The following is an 18,454-nucleotide window of genomic DNA, read 5'->3' as shown; positions in this document are numbered from 1 at the left end:
CCCTTTAAAAACTTGATCTCAGTTAATATGAGTTTACAAAAAAAACCAAAAAACATATGGTAACTTAAGAATAATTTATAAGATAGTTTTATAATAAATATAGCCTGGCACTGCAATAACTGCTCAACATTTCTGTTCAATATTCAGTAGGCTTTAGTTTTGCTTGACAACCATTAACTTTTGTTTTAGTAATTATTTTTTTCTTCATTTTTATGTACTTGTTGTATTATAGTATTTTGAAAAATATATTTTTTTATTTATTAATGTTTACCATGGTTTGTTTGCTTTTTGTTAATAAACTAATCATAACTAAATCAGTTATTATTTTATATTTGTAGCAGAATAGATGTGCTGCTTATGATCCCTATTCGTATGATATTTCCTTTTTTTACTCTTCCTTTATAAAGCGACTTCTTCTTTATTATTATCATTATTTATTATTATTAATTATTTTTATTTGCCTAGAGGTTAGTTTGATAGGTCTCTGCGCTGTAAGAAAAAAATCCATAGAAAAACTGAAAATGTCCTGGCAGCAAATTACCAGTATATTAAAGGGGTCATATGATGCGATTTCAATTTTTCCTTTCTCTTTGGAGTGTTACAAGCTCTTGGTGCATAAAGAAGATCTGTAAAGCTGCAAAGACTAAAGTCTCAAATCCAAAGAGATATTCTTTATAAAAGTTAAGTCAGCCACGCCTACCTAAAACGGCTCGTTCTAACACGCCCCCACATGTCTACGTCACTATGTGGGAAGATTTGCATAACGCTGCCCAAATCTTCACGCAAAGAAAGAAGGCGTAACTTTTAGTCTCGCTGTAGTATTGTTGACGCTGCAGCCATGTCGTGAAGACGCTGTGTTTTTCGTTGTGAAAGCGAAACTACTTTGTTTGGTCTTCCAAAAGAGGACGATATCCGCTTCGTCATGCCTGGAGCTGATAAAAATAAAGAAGATTTGTAAAGTTGCAAAGACTAAAGTCTTTTAGTCTTTGCAAAGTCTGGTCGCTGAGGGTCAAATGGTCAAATGTGCTTGGAAAAAAATATGATCAAAATATCAAGTGTTATCAAATTCATCAATATATAGAAGTGTAACGTTTTTCTTTCATTGGAGATATATTGAGTAATGTGACAGCTGAGTTGTTGAGTAAACAGATCAAAAGCATGCCTGAGTTCAGTTCCTTACAGCATATTATTAATTGGGCTTTATCTAGACCAGACATGATTCACAAGGCTAGTAGTATAGGTTTTGTCTGTGTCTTGTTATAATGCTTCCACAAGTTTGCACGTTCGTGCTGCCAGCAACACCTCCCCCGGTTCATTTGCCACATCTCCACTTGCAATCTGAGATCTTGCGTTTTAGCATTCTGCCTCATAGAGTCATTCATTAACCTGCTGTTGGTTTTTTGGCCGCAGCTGCTTTTAGGGATGACGAACAGGGCATCATTCCCAGAGCCGTGGCCGAGATCTTCAAACTGCTGGACGAGAACGACCACATTGACTTCTCCGTCTGAGTGTCGTACATGGAAGTTTACAAAGAGGTCTTCTGAGACCTTTTGGAAGTTGAGACGGCCAGTAAAGACATACATATTCGAGAGGATGAAAAGGTAGGTAAGTTTATGAGGGGAAAACTGATACAAAATTCTGTTCCAGTATAGAAGTAGGAATGTGCAAAATACACTACCATTCACAAGATTTCTTAATGTTTTATGAAAATCTTTTAAACAAAAAATACAGTAGAAACGGTAATATTTTGAAATATTATTGCGATTTTAAAATAACTGTTTTCTATTTTAATACATTTTAAACTGTAGTTTTTTTCCTGTGACTCCAAAGCTGAATTTTCAGCATCATTCCTCCAGTCTTCAGTGTCACATGATCCTTCAGAAATCATTCTAATATGCTGATTTGATGATCAAGAAACATTTATTATTATCAATGTTGAAAACAGCTGTGCTGTGTCATTTTTGTGGAAACTATGAAACTTTTTTTTTTTTTTCAGGATTCTTTAATAAACTGAAAATCAGTATTTATTTAAAATAGAAACATTTTGTAACATTACATTTACTGTCACTTTTGATCAATTTAATGCATCTTTGCTGCATAAAAGTATTACTTTCTTTAAAAAAACAATAATACAAAAATAAACTTATGAACCCCAAACTTTGACTTTTATCAAAATCAATTCATGTATAATGTATTATTCATGTGTAATAATTAAAGAATAATTATTATATTGCTATTTTTTAAAATAAACTATATAATTCTGTAACATTTTTTAATAAGAATTATTTTTTTAATTGGTTTTAGACTAATTACAGCATGTAATTACAGTGCAGGTAAAACTTGAAATCATGTCAGCTGCTCATAGATCGACAAAATCCTGACAGCATTTGTTTATTATTCAGTCATTTTGTAGCTTCTCTTTTAAAATGCTTTATTTTTCTGTGTACTTAGTGTTTTGTGTTGTGACTCGCAGTGTTTTTGCACTATGTGACTGTTCAGAAAAAGAAAGACATGATTTGTGTTTACACACAGTGCTTTCCAGTGTGAAGGAATGTGAAGTGGAGGGACTTGATGAGGTGCTGAGTCTCTTAGAGTCAGGAAAGACGGCCCCTCACACTGGGGCTACGCAGATGAACCCCCACTCCAGTCGCTCTCACACCATCTTCAAGGTGCTCATGGAACAGAGGCGTGGAGGTTCTAGAGCAGCGGCCGGGACTGTGCAGATCCTCTCTTCCAAATTTCATTTTGTGGACCTGGCTGGATCAGAGCGCATCCTCAAAACCGGGAACACTGGTGAACGGCTCAAGGAGAGCATTCAGATCAACAGTGGCCTTCTAGCTCTTGGAAATGTCATTGAGCTCTTGGGGACCCCAAAAGAAAAGGCACCCATATCCCATACAGAGATTCCAAAATTACCAGGTACAGATAATTTTACTCATTTTTAAAAAATGCTGATTACAGCATAATTGCAAGAAAGACTAGCCATTATGACTAGTAGTGTTTGCTAAAGCAAGAATCACTGTTACTATTGCTTACTCTTAAAGACAAAAATTCCACACCATCTTCAAGGTGCTCATGGAACAGAGGCGTGGAGGTTCTAGAGCAGCGGCCGGGACTGTGCAGATCCTCTCTTCCAAATTTCATTTTGTGGACCTGGCTGGATCAGAGCGCATCCTCAAAACCGGGAACACTGGTGAACGGCTCAAGGAGAGCATTCAAGATCAACAGTGGCCTTCTAGCTCTTGGAAATGTCATTGAGCTCTTGGGGACCCCAAAAGAAAAGGCACCCATATCCCATACAGAGATTCCAAAATTACCAGGTACAGATAATTTTACTCATTTTAAAAAAATGCTGATTACAGCATAATTGCAAGAAAGACTAGCCATTATGACTAGTAGTGTTTGCTAAAGCAAGAATCACTGTTACTATTGCTTACTCTTAAAGACAAAAATTAAATGTTTTTTAGTGAAGTGTCAACAGAAAGTAGATTTAGTCTTTCTGAATGTAAATTATTTATTTTCTTTTAAGTATGTTTATTTATTTAAACTGTTTCTACCTTGTTCTTGTCAGGAAAAATAGATGGTAAAACCAAGAACCACTGACCTTTTCTTAAGAAAATAAAAACATTTAGTTTGACATTCGCTACTGTTCCAAAGTTTAGGGTTGGTTAGATTCTTAAAAGATTTTTGTTTTTGAAAGTCTCTCGAAGGGTGTTCCCCAAGGCTGCATTTATTTGAACAAAAACAGTAATATTGTGAAATATAATTACAATTCAAAATAACGGTTTCCTATTATAGTATATTTCTGAGTAACTGTTCTGTAATTGTACACTACTGTTCACTTGCTTTGGGTCAGTAAGGTTTTTTTCTTTCTTTAAGAAACGAAGATGCAAAAAAAATATTAAGCTGTACATCTGATTTCAACATTAATAATAAGAAATGTTTCTTGAGCAGCAAATCAGCATATTAGAATGATTTCTGAAGGATCATGTGACACTGAAGACTGGAGGAATGATGCTGAAAATTCAGCTTTGCATCACAGGAATAAATTACATTTTAAAATATGTTAAAATAGAAAAGAGTTATTTTAAATGCTTATAATATTTCTGTTTTTACTGTATTTTTGATCAAATGAATGCAGCCTTGATGAGCATATCGTACTTATTTTAAAAACAATGCTTAGAAAACTTGTTTTCTGAAAATGTTATTTGACCTTTTCCATCTCTGATTGACATGCTCAACTTCCTCCTCAGACTTTGATGAGAGCCTAAACACACTCAACTACGCCAAGCGGGCTCGTAACATCCAGAACCGGGCTACAGTCAACTGCCAGGGGGAACCAGACCGCGTTGAGGGACTTGAACTCCAGATCAAAGTACTAAGACGAGCTCTTGAAAACCGCCAGCACTCTGAAACCCGCATTATCACTCGCTCCGACCCCGAGAAGAGACTTCGGCCCTTTGAGCTGGACGTGAGGAAGCTGCAAGCAGAGAGCACCCACTACAGGACGTGCACGGACTCAGCCTACAGGCTTTTCACAGAGCTCCAGGGCAAAGGAACTCTGAATGACGGTCAGCTACTGTGGGTGAAAGAGTGGCTTTGCGCCGTTGAGGAGGAACGCAGCGGTTTGACCTCAGCATCAGGGCTGGACAGCGGCATCGAGAGCAGCTCTACCGAGGACAGCACCGCACTCAAAAGGGGGCGGGTGGCTCTGAGCAACCAGGTTGGCTGCAGGCACATCCATTTTCAAATATGAATATTTTATGTTTAACAATTCATCATAAAAAGGCAATAATGTATCTTGTCAGGTCATTATTTCTCCAGCATTAATTTCAGATATGCTCAGATGTCATGATGTGATTATCTGCGGCATAATTCTCACGGCAGTGGGATTTATTTATGCCAAAGGATCCAGACCATGTGAAGGAGGATTGGAGTGGAGACCACGAGGACTACATTTCCCAGCTGCAAGCCCAGATACAGCGACTAGAACAAGAAAACACTGACTTCTTAGCTGCCCTGGAAGATGCCATGGAACAATACAAACAACAGGTGAGAGAATTGAAATCTCTACCAAATTCTCAGTTGTGTTTTTGAATGAAGATTTCATCATGCTATATTTCAGAGTTGGAATTCTTAAAAGTCTTGGGGAAAAATCTGTTTCTATAGTAAAAAAACAACCTAATTAGGTTCTGCTTTAAAATATTTTATTGGCTTGCTCTTGATGGATCCTTTTCACAGACAGTAATGTTTACAAAGTTAGTAACATCATAAATCTAGAAAAATTACCGTACAATGCTGTTGAACAGTTTGCGGTTGGTAAGATTCGAATGCTCACCAAGGCTGCAATTATTTGCTAAAAACAGTCATTTATTTATACCTGAATTTTCAGCAGCCATTACTGCAGTCTTCAATTTATGAATAGAAAATTCAAAAGAACAGCATTTATTTGAAATAAATAGTTTATGACAACGTAAAAGTCTTTGCTGTCACTTTTGATCAATTTAATGTGTCCTTGCTTAATATTTTTGGTCCAGAAAAAACAACAACCAAATCTTACTGAACCCAGACTTTTGAACAGTAGCAATAGTGAGAGTGTTTCCTATGGGAGTGATGGTAAATGTGATACTTTTCTCATAACTAATCTCTCTATTTATTCCTCTTTTGGAAAGTTGTTGAAATGCTTTTGTGTGTGTTTTTTTTTTCTTCTTTTTGATATTGGATCAAATGAAGATGTAATAATCGTGTTTGGTGTAGTCTCCTGTTCACCACTATAAAAATGCACCCAAATATTCTGCTTATGAAAACCCTGGAAATGTGAAAAGGGTTAAAGGAAGTAAAACTTGCTCACAGCAATGTCCATTTGGCTTGCAAGTCTAATTTACTAGAGAATCCTCCTAAATGAAAATTATCATTATCCATTAATTAACAAAATGCCATAGTAAAGTCATGGAAATGCATGGGCATAAAAGCAGACCTGACAACCTGTACGCATTTTGCATAGCGGATACGCATTTTGACCTCAAAGTACGGTGGTACTATTTGTCACTCTAAACCAGTGGCTCCCAACCCTGGTCCAGGAGGCACCCCAACACTGCACATTTTGCATGTCTCCTTTCTCTGACACACCAATTTCAGGTCTTGAAGTCTCTAATGAGCTGGTGGTCTGAATCAGGTGTGTTTGATTAAGGAGACATGCAAAACGTGCAGTGTTGGGGTGCCTCAAGGACCAGGGTTGGGAACCACTGCTCTAAACTACGCAAAAAACCTGGTGACGCCTCTGTCCACGTGCAGTATTCAAAACAAGCAACAGAAAAAGATGAAGAGTTCAACCAATCAGAGCGTTTTTTGTTAGGTTTTGCTTTTAAATTTCCATGCATTTTATTTCTCTCCGAGCTGGCTCTGTGTGTCTGTGAGTCTGCGTGCTGAGATGAGGAAACGCCTGCATCTGAAAAAGCAACACACGCCGAGCATCTTCCCTTGTAATGACTAAACCTTTTGTCTAACAACAAAAAAGAACATTATAACATTCCTTTACTGCACAACATCAGACAAATATTTAAAATAGTTTCCCATGTGGCTTCTTATCACAGAATGATGCAGAAATCAATTCTACACTGGAATAACGGCTAAGTCGATTAGCAGTGGAGAACACAGAGCAGGACTTGAATTTTGGTGCGGGATTGCGGCTATTAATAAAATCCTACTCATTTCCGCAGGTTCAGTGCTTATAACACGATGACAGATAAAGGAACGTATCATTTGCATGTGCTTTTGAGTCTTGAGAACTCACTCGCGCGCTCTCGTTTTCTGTGCGCACAGATCGCGATAAGGAGAGTGACAACTTTTAATAGTTATTAAGGGAGTTTGCAAATGTGATATCGATTTAATACAACAGTTCAATAAACAAGTACTGCCTAATTTTGCTCTATTTCTTCAACGAAAATAGTTCCAAATATAGTAACAGCTCAGCCGCTGCGCATCTCTAAAAGCAAACACAGCGGTGTTTAATTAATTCAATGAAAGTGCGTTTTTGAACAAATCTAGTGAGTCAGTGATTCATGATTACCCATTCATAAAGACAGTCACTTGCTTCATTCCTGAATGAATCAGCCGATCGAACGAGTCAATTGAATGAATGATTTTGTGATAAAATTAGTGACTTGCCGCCACCTGATGGCGGATTTTGTTTCATTTTTAGCATATAATTTCAGTTATATAAATCATTTAGTATTTTTGTATTCAAAATTTTATATTTGAAACATTAATCTCCACATGAATGTATGAATTTAATTGCACTCATGCCACCTCTGAGCCTCATTAGACGTCTTAAAATGTCCCTACAAGCCACTTTTGTGTTCTTCTGTGCCACCTCTGTAGTACAAATACAATTTTAATTTCATTATTGGTAACTTATTTGTCTTATTCTACTTATTATTATGTTGTTTTAAATAGAAATGTTAAAAAGCTTATAAACATACATTTTTGAATTTGACATAGATGAGAATGATGCCATTACAAAGGTAAAAAGAAAATACCCCTCTAAGTCACTTTAAGGAGTAGTCAAATGTCACCTCATATTAGGAAGGATCATTTTTGATCAGAATTTTTCATTATTGATCAGAAGGTGCTCCTACATTTTTTAAATTAGGAGGACAAGAGCTCCTAAAAAGAAAAGTAAGCATAGAGCCATATGTGTAACAGTATATTAGATCCGTGCATGAGGTCTTAAAGAGACAGCAGCCTAAATAAACCTCCAGTGAAGACTAACCAATGTTATTTTACAGTTGAATAGATTATAGTTAGACATAACTGAAAAAAAATAAAGTACTGTTAATTTAATTTGTATCTTGTTATTGTTTTTGTTTTTGTTTGCGCTATTGATTGTCATTAATTTATTTGTTCTTATTTTATTATTTACTATTTACTTGTCTTTTTTAGTTAAAATAAATTCAATTCTGAGTGCACATGATTCTTTGGTGGGGAGGGGGCGTGGTCCATGGGAAATAGTCCTCCCACCACAGCTGGAAAAAATCCTAGGAAACAGTGCACACATTTAATACAATTAGAAAATTGCCATTACAAAGTTAAAAAGAAAATGCCCCTGTAAATCAGTTTCAATCAAATGTTACCTAATATTAGGAAGGCTAAATTTTTTTAATTAGGCGGACAAGCACTCCCAATTACAAGAAAAAGCTGCTCTTAAACTGGGTGTGTGACAGGTATGGCTGTGGAATGGGGTTTGGCTGAGGAAAAATGTTCAGTCAAAATATATATTTTTTTGCTTTAACCCCTGCATTGTCACAGTACAGTGTTTATTATCTTAATGTTCTTTTTGAATGTCATCATTCAAAACGTTTCTGTCTTTCATTCAGTTAGGGATAGCTGGCTGTTTTTGTCCATATTAGGAATTTCCTGGAGCGTCCTGAGTTCTATTTCTTCTATATTGTATATGTGGATTTTCTGCGCGTCCAGTGTGAATGAAACACACATCACATGTGTTCATAGCACTAAATAATGGCCAATCCATAAAAATAATACTACTTTTATTTTTAAATAGCATTTAAAAATAGCAAAAAAGAACTAAACCAAAAACTGTGGTAAAAAAAAAAAACTGAGGTATTTATTGAACCGTGGGCTAATTGTATTGTTGCATCCGTACTGTTTACTCTGAAATACTGTATAACAGGAATATCACAAACTGAGTGCAGACCCTGATTATTAACCTATAAAAAAAGATTTAACATTAAATATTGCAAACCCCGCCCCCCGAGGTCTGGTTGACAGGTCAAAGTGTGAGAATCCTGTATGTTTACAAAAGATGGTGTTGTGAAATAGCTTTGCTGTCTTAGAAAATCTCCTGTGAGCCCATTCTTTATCATACGTTTATTTGCATATCATTCAGCTGTTTGTCGGTTTTTGTATATTTTACAGACAATATTTTACCCACAGCCATAAAAACAGACAACAAAGCTAAGTAGTCAGGTTTATAAATAGATGATAGAATTGTTCAGTTATTCAGCATGCCCAATAGACATGTTTTTCTGTTTTTGAAATGTTGAATCATATAAGTCAAGTCAAGTCAAGTCACCTTTATTTATATAGCGCTTTTAACAATACAGATTGTGACAAAGCAACTGAACAGCATTAATTAGGAAAATAGTGTCAATAATGCAAAATGACAATAGTAAACACTCATTTTTCAGTTAAAGACAGTTCATCATTGAATTCAGTGATGTCAACATCCAGCTCAGTTTAAATAATATCTTTGCAATTATGTCAACGATAACGCTGGAAATGAAGTGTCCCCAACTAAGCAAGCCAGAGGCGACAGCGGCAAGGAACCAAAACTCCATCGGTGTTATAATGGAGGAAAAGCTCCAATATAATGGAGATTTCCTCGCAAAAACACTTAAATTAAGAGAGACCATGTTGTGCTAATTATGCTAGTTAGAGTTTATGGCAGGCGTCTGTCATTTCTATTGAATTCATATTGAATTTCTTCATTACGAAAAAATTTACAGTATGTGCTAAGGCAAACATTATTCTCACTGTTACCTTTGCTGGTTTTAAAACCCCTCACTTTAATTTTTACATTTCTCTGCATGAGCTATTATCTATCTGTCTGTCTGCCGTTCTATTGATCATTCGGGATTTCTAGCATTCTATCGTTCTATCTAAATATTGTTCTGCCTCTATCTATCATTCTAACATTCTATCATTGTTGTTATTGTTAAATAAAACAAAATTTTTGTTAATTGAAATAAAGCTAATATAAAATATATATATTAAATGAAAAACTTGAAAAAACCTAAATGAAAGTTAGAAATGTTACTTTGGCAACTAAGTGAAATAAAATAAGTTTAAGTTGAAGCTGAAGTGATAAAATAAAACAAAATAAAAATAATTTTCATTAATTGAAATAAAGCTGAAAAAATTTAATATTAGATGAATATATCTATCTATCTATCTATCTATCTATCTATCTATCTATCTATCTATCTATCTATCTATCTTCAAATTCTGAATGGTGCACAACGCACTTAGTAGGTGCAGTGCGCACAAGCCTTAGTTAAAACAATACTGGGGACATCTTTCGTATTTTAATGTGGTTGTAACTGGATGTCGTTTTCTCTCGCTCCTAGAGTGATAAGCTACAAGAGCAGCAGGATCTAATAGCGGAGCTTCACAGTCTGTTAGCCCAGCCTGGAGGAGTAGGGCTGCTCCACCTGAAACAGAGACCTCACATGGCTCCTATCAACTCACTACTGCAGACATCAGACACCGCCGGTCGCCTCTCTCCTCCCTGCGACAGTGATGTGGGCAGAAGCCTCACCAGACAGGTAACTGATATGTTTTGATTTGTCTCACAGCATCCTCGACCACAAACACACATCAACTTTAATTCAAGATACAATCCACAGCTGCCACCTCCTGGGTTGAGCTGTTAGTAGTACACAAACATCTTCAATCCCATTGCCACACATGCTGTGTAATTCTGTGTTTTGACTTCACCCACATACTTTCAGATGCAAACAAATTCAGCTAATTGCCAGGCTTGTTTAGTTAACACTCGAAGGTGATTGGGCTCTCGGGCGAGATCCCAATTCGTCAGTCACTGACGTAACGTTGAACGTGACTGACTGAATGGGAACATTGTGATGTCTTAACAGTCAGTTATACACCCTAAACCCACGTTTGATGTTTATTTTTCAAGCCTCTTGTATGACAAGCTGGCATTTGATGCATCGTCTGAAGACAGGGTTATTTGTTAAAGCTATAAGCCATGAGCGGCTGTGTGTTAAGACAATTTTGGGACGGCTCACTGCATACAAGAGATGTTTATACTGGACACACTCAACCACTGCACTATTCTCCAAAACGACAGATGGCAGCACAGAAAAAAAATAGCAGCTGAAACAGCAGTGAAGAAGCACCTTGCCAAATTTTTTATTTTCCTGGCTTTGTATGATATTATTAATTTATGTTCATTGAACATTAATTAATTGCAAAAAGTGAATAAAACAACAGAAACACTCAACATCCAGTGTTTGCTGTGACTTTTCTCTCGTTTACATTTTGTTTATATTGTACAACCCTAGTCAAGATTATGTATTTACAGCTTCTGTTCAAAGAAATAAATACTTTTATTCAGCAAGGACACATTAAATCATCAAGTGATCAAGTGACAACAAACAGCTTTTCCACTGTTACAAAAAATTATATTTCAAATAAATACTGCTTCAGATGAACCATCTTGTTTCCACAAAAATATGAAGCAGCACAACTGTTTTCAACACTGATAATAATAGGAAATGTTTCTTGAGCAGCAGATCAGCATATTAGAATGATTTCTGACGGATCATGAGACACTGAAGACACAGAAAATTCAGTTTTGCTATCACAGGAATAAATTACATTTATTTAATAAATCACATAACAGTTTTCATCCAAATAATATAATTCATTAGCATTATTATTGGTGAAATTGTTACAAATGATTTCAATATCATCAGATATTTTACAGTAGATTGGGTGCCCTAACAACCCCAAAACTATTATTAAAATTGAATTGCTTCAAATCAAATGTTTTAATATTGTTAATTATTATTAGAGCTTTCTGGTCTGGGTAAAGGCTGAGAAATATTTACTAAATACTTTTTGAAATCCACATGGAGAAAATGAATACGGGAGTGATGCGCACAGTATGTAGTTAGAAGCATTATTATGCATTTTTTTCACCTTTATGTGAACTGTTTTAGGTTGAAATGGGTGCATCAGTAGACACCAGTATGTAAAATTATATTAATCCAGTTCTAATGAGAAGGTTCATTGAGAATAAATGTCTAATCTATTCAGCATTGCCATCATTCTTGACAGATCCATCAATGTAACCTGGACAAAGAAAGATGCTACATTGCTCCAAGGGTCTTGTGCTGGGACCAGGGCAACCTTGTCTCAGGCGCTCAGACTTGGCCATCCTCTGGGTCTACATTGCACCAGATGCACATGTGAGTTAAACATCCTTGAAAACATTTGACAAGGGTCTCAGTGTTTGACGGAAACACACTGGCCCACATTAGTTTCTTTCCCATATTCAGTCAGTTGGCATTGATTTTGTTTTGATTGATTCTCCAGCTAACAGCAGCTTTGGCGAGAGCTCGGTGTGGGAGAGCGTGAGAGGTTTTGGAGGCAAGTTCTGCTCAGAGAGAGGGCTTCTCCAGGCACAGCAGAAGATCAGAGAGCTCTCCATCACCATCCGCATGAAGGAGGAACTCATTAAAGAGCTGGTCAAGACAGGTGAGAAAACCTGCTGGTCAGAGGCACCAGTATTAAAGGGGTCAAACCCAAAAGCCAAGGGCCCCCTAAAATGCTTTTTATATGTGAGATGTGCGTTCAGTGCGGACGCGCAAGTGGTTGCTCTCGTGTTCATTACCACGACAACCGTCTGTGCGTCCGCGTTGAAAGTGTTTCTTAGCAAAAGTAGGGCGATGTAGAAAATGGGGACGGAATCTATTCATAAAAACGGAATTTACTGTGTAACGCAGAATGTGACGGAATGAATGGCGCAGACACGCGTTTCGTTTGCTAGTTTGCGATTTAAGCACCTGCAACGCTCGCGGTTGTCGTCTGTAGTAGCTAAATAGTATTTTTGCCATTTAATATTCACATACACTAGTCCATATCGCGGTTTGATTGAAGTGTACTGTATTGCATTTGATTTATTCATTCAATATTTGACGAATTCCGGGACATTGCTCGTTACACGGTAAACTTGTGTAGCATTAAAGGGTTTGTTTAATTTAATTGGAATAAAAGATAGATTCCAGAAAAATTTTAATGGAAAGCACAGAATTTGGGTCCTAAGAATGTAATTTTTATTAAACTTTTATTAGGCCTAAATTGCTGTTAAATTAAACAAGTTTCATGATTTTAATTAGTTAGATATGTTTTTTGTTAAAATTTAATATAATCATCCAGAAAAATAAAAAAAAACTGAATCCAGAAAAATTTAAATGGAAAAAAAAGATTTTGGAAAAAATAAAACGGATTTCATAGGGCCCTACAAATATCACGCAGCTGAAGCTATAATTTTAATACTAAGCAACAGTGCATATTATATAGGGCCTATTTAAAAAATTTTAAACGGCGCTCACTCGTTTTTGTGAAAGACCCAAGAAGGACCATGCACAGTCACACAGGCACACTTCATGTTTGGTTGAAATAATCCTCAAGCATGTAAATATATAATTTCCTTCAATTTAATTTAAATGGGCAATTAAAATAAATAAAAAATAAATGTATATATTTAAAGTTTAGAATTAGACAGCCTTGCCTTGTGTAGACAATTGCATAGTGAAAATTTCCCCAACGCACCACCTAGTGTCCAACCTACTCTAATACTATTATAACCTATTTAAATATGAACAAGGGATTTACAACATTAAAGAAATCATTTATTTATAAAAATCTAAAAGATTGGACACAACTATGGGACACGGTCGTGCAGCAGCAAGCAACAGTGAAAGAAACCTCAAGGTTGTAGATGTGTGAAATTGTATAGGGCCCCATTCCTGTATTTTGCCTGGGGCCCCCAAATCACTAAATCCGCCCCTGGTTGTAAATACAACTTAACCACTGATTTCTAGTCGTGTCCTCTTTTGGAAGGCCAAACAAAGTAGTTTCGCTTTCGTAACGAAACACACAGCGTCTTCACGTCATGGCGGCGGCGGCAGCAACAATAAAGTTACGCCTTCTTTCTTTGCGTGAACATTTGGGCGGATTTTTGTTAAACTTTTAATAGGCCTAAATTGCTGTTAAATTAAACAAGTTTCATGATTTTAATTAGTTAGATATGTTTTTTGTTAAAATTTAATATAATCATCCAGAAAAATAAAAAAAAACTGAATCCAGAAAAATTTAAATGGAAAAAAAAGATTTTGGAAAAAATAAAACGGATTTCATAGGGCCCTACAAATATCACGCAGCTGAAGCTATAATTTTAATACTAAGCAACAGTGCATATTATATAGGGCCTATTTAAAAAATTTTAAACGGCGCTCACTCGTTTTTGTGAAAGACCCAAGAAGGACCATGCACAGTCACACAGGCACACTTCATGTTTGGTTGAAATAATCCTCAAGCATGTAAATATATAATTTCCTTCAATTTAATTTAAATGGGCAATTAAAATAAATAAAAAATAAATGTATATATTTAAAGTTTAGAATTAGACAGCCTTGCCTTGTGTAGACAATTGCATAGTGAAAATTTCCCCAACGCACCACCTAGTGTCCAACCTACTCTAATACTATTATAACCTATTTAAATATGAACAAGGGATTTACAACATTAAAGAAATCATTTATTTATAAAAATCTAAAAGATTGGACACAACTATGGGACACGGTCGTGCAGCAGCAAGCAACAGTGAAAGAAACCTCAAGGTTGTAGATGTGTGAAATTGTATAGGGCCCCATTCCTGTATTTTGCCTGGGGCCCCCAAATCACTAAATCCGCCCCTGGTTGTAAATACAACTTAACCACTGATTTCTAGTCGTGTCCTCTTTTGGAAGGCCAAACAAAGTAGTTTCGCTTTCGTAACGAAACACACAGCGTCTTCACGTCATGGCGGCGGCGGCAGCAACAATAAAGTTACGCCTTCTTTCTTTGCGTGAACATTTGGGCGGCGTTATGCAAATCTTCCCACATCGTGACGTAGACATGTGGGGGCATGTTTAAAGGAGGCGTTTTAGGAGGGCGTGGACGAGTCTTAACTTCTATAAAGAATATCTCTTTGGGTTTGAGACTTTAGTCTTTGCAAATTTAGGGATCTTATGTATGCAAGAACAGCTTGTAACACTCCAAAGAGAAAGGAAATCTTGAAATCGCATCATATGACCCCTTTAAAATGACAAAAAAAAAGTGTTCTGAAGTATATCTGTCACATAGAGTACAGACTCAAATACCTGAAAATATTTGTGTGCACCTGTTATGATAATTTCATTAATCTCCACTGGAAGAGCAGTTTATACCATTTGTATCTTTGTTCTGTTGCTTCTAAACTATTTCTTCTGTTCTTTATTTTATTACTGCCTGTTAACTTAATTTACTGAATAATTACTTAGAAAAGCTGGTTGTTCTTTTCTTGAAACATACAATTATACAATGTTTTTGAATTGTATTACAAAATATAAAGCCAGTACAGTGCTGCAATTATGAGTCTTTAACCCCAGAAAGCATTTTTGTAAAAATGTTTTTTTTTTAATGCCTGAAATAAGGTCTGTGGTGAAAACAAACTCAGGATATTTTCACATTTTATTCTACGACATAAAATTACATGTTTTGAAAAAGGTTGTTGCTAACAATTAAATAGCATGACTACAGAAGCTGTTGGGGATATTAAATTTGATCACACCGAACAAGTAAGCTCATCTACTCACTAGTCCACATTCATAGACTGGTTATGTTAATACTCATGCTCTTGCAAACTATTCTAACTGTTTTAAATAGCTATTCTAATTTTAAATAAAGATTGAAAGAGTTGTTGGAATCTTAGTGATGGTGACGTTGAAATCATGTGACCATGGTTTATGGCCTAACTTTAGCTTTTTATCTTTAATTTGCATTTAGGCTTCAAAATTCATAAAAGTTCTTTCATCTTCTTTATGAAAAAAACATGTAAGAATCAAAGTTTTGTTGGGTCACAGATCTTATTTTCTGCAATAATCCAAAAGCCAATGGAAAAATCATATTGGGTTTTTGTCAGTGGAACCAGGGTAATGTGAACTACTAGTATGTGAACTACCAGCAGCACTTTTTGTGCCCTACCAGTGTGCAATGACTAATCAATAAAAACTTTAATAATGGATAATGAAAAGGATTGACAACCAGTTTCATCATCTGTTAGTTGAGTCTTTGTGTTGTGCAATCAAGAACCTTCCTCAGTTGAGCTACTTTACAGCAGTGAAAAACACAGTTCTATGAAACAAAATGGCAAGGTCACAGAGCTAGCATTCACGATAGAAGTTGTTCAAAGCGTGGGAGCATATTATATTAAATGCTTCATAGAGTTTTATGTGCCCAGTGTTTTGTGACAAATGCTTGTGTCGTTTAATGTACTTACGTCGGTTTTGGAAAGTTTTTGTTGGGATGGTCATTTTAAAAAATCTGAAATTCGCTTTTGCGCCTTTATCTCCTTGTATTAAAGTTAATCTTGTTCGCATTCTGTACAGTTCATGTCTGATACCACGCGCTAGCGTCACGTGTTCATGAGGATTAGGCTAATCATCCCATATAGAAAACCTCACAAGTAAAATTAATCATGTTTAAACATGGGTTTATTATAGCCCACTTACAATTTACATTTCAGAGATCATTACAAATAAATTATTAAATGCTAAAACTGAATAAATTTAAATGAACAAACTTGGCATTGCATTTGCAACCATGTGAAAACAGGGGGTGCTGCAGCCCCCCCCAGCACCCTGGTGAAATGCGCCACTTCCGGTATTTTGCCGGTTAGTCGATGTGAGAAAAATGAAGTTGAGGGTTTTTAAAAATAAATAAAATAAAATAAAAATAAAATCGACGAATCACGACAGCCCTAATCGCATGTGTACTTGAAACAACAGTACAATCCACACAGCCTCGTTTCCACTCCTTTCAAAAATTAAATATGGTGCAAATGAACGTGACCAAATAAAGAGACTTAAATGACATGTGAAACAGGCCTTACTGCAAATATATATTAAAATAGAAGCTTTTAGGTTTAGTTATCATGTGTGAAGAATCTTTGAAGAATATAATTGAAGCATTAAGAAATGTTAATTTTTCAGTAATTATACTATCAATTTATAGTACATTTTCCGTAGATTGTGGCAATACAAGTTCAATGCAAATTCAATGCTAGATTCTGGCATATACTGTATATATATGTATATATATATAGCTCTTAACATGTGCTGTCAAACTCAAACCACACGGCAGCAACAAACAGGAAGTGACGTATTGTCGATAGTTGTTTGTCTGGCAACAAAATAGAACACCTGCTTCAACACCTGCTTTCAGGTGTTGAAGCAGAAGCAGCGGGACACTGCACAGCTGGCCTCCCTGTCTGCGCAGAGCGAGCGGCGCATTCAGGAACTCGAGAGGAACGTGCAGATCATGAAGCAGCAGCAGGACCTTCTGCAGCGCCGTCTGCGAGAGGAGAGCCAGCAGAAGAGACGGCTGGAGAGTGAGATGCAGAAAGGAAAGCACAGAGTCAAGGTGAGCCGAGTGTTGCATTCAGACTTTTATCAGCGAAGGTGGGAAATGGAGCCTGAGAGAAATAAAGAGTCAAGTCACGTCACGTCACCTTTATTTATATAGCACTTTATACAATACAGATTGTGTCAAAGCAGCTTTACGGTGTTAAACAGGAAAAAATGTGTGCTGATAATACAAGGGGACAATAGAAAACAGTCAGTTTATCAGTTAAAGTCAGTTCATTGTTGATTCAGTGATGTCATCATCCAGCTCAGTTCAGTTCTCTTCCAATAGTGTCTGTGCAGTCAAGTCAACAGTGTTGCCAGAAATTGTGTCCCAAATTAAGCAAGCCAAAGACGACAGTGGCAAGGAACCAAAACTCCATCGGTGACAGAAATGGAGAAAAAAAACCTTGGGAGAAACCAGGCTCAGTCGGGGGGCCAGTTCTCCTCTGTCCAGACTAAATTTGATCAGACTGAGCAGAGAACTCGTCTGGTTCTCGTGGTCTTGTGCCGATGGCCGACGAGGTCTTCACAGGAGATCTGTCTCTGGGGTTTGTCTAGTTGACATGGTCTCCGCTGACATTCAGGGTTGTAGAGGTTGTCTCTAGGTGCTGATCCACCATCTGATCTGGATATGAACTAGGGGTGTGCGATATATATCGTCTGCGATAATATCGTAATTGTTGTTTTAACGATGTGCGATTTGACATTATCGAGTATTTTGCAAAAACCATTCAAAACATCCCTACAGAGCGCACGCATACATTACTGTATGTAAGTCTATACTAGTGTGTGTGCGCATTTAGTGTGTTTTCTTTCACTGCATGATTCAGTCTATTCAAATGCATTTTGAATAATCACAAATTCAAGACATGATGGCAGAAAATTTATATATTTATACCACTTCATATAGTTATTCAATTTCACACGAAGAGTGCCGTTTTTCTCCAAAAATTACCATGATTACAAATGTGACATTGAATTCAATAAACAATAAGTTAATTAAGAGACTTACGTTTTAGACGCCATATTGCTTGTTTTTGCTCTATTTCGTCAACAAAAATCATTCCGAATACAGCCACAGTGCTGTTTTGTGTCTCTGAGCAACATGACGGTGTTTCGTTCTTGAGTGAATCAACCGTTTAAATGATTAGGTTCAATCACAATGACTCACTTATTAACAGTGATTTGCTGCCACCTGCTGG

General features: G+C 36.4%; 1 pseudogene; it reads left to right on the top strand.

Moving 5' to 3' along the window:
• Positions 1–3,196: 3,196 nt before the first annotated feature.
• LOC107594749 (kinesin-like protein kif7) overlaps positions 3,197–18,454 on the top strand; it is a 28,211-nt pseudogene continuing 12,953 nt past the window's right edge.

Source organism: Sinocyclocheilus grahami, unplaced genomic scaffold (genome assembly GCF_001515645.1).
Source record: "Sinocyclocheilus grahami isolate Dianchi unplaced genomic scaffold, SAMN03320097.WGS_v1.1 scaffold190.1, whole genome shotgun sequence".
NCBI classification, from domain to species: domain Eukaryota; kingdom Metazoa; phylum Chordata; class Actinopteri; order Cypriniformes; family Cyprinidae; genus Sinocyclocheilus; species Sinocyclocheilus grahami.
The sequence above is the reverse complement of the archived record's forward strand: the minus strand, read 5'-3'. Positions and strand labels throughout refer to the sequence as shown.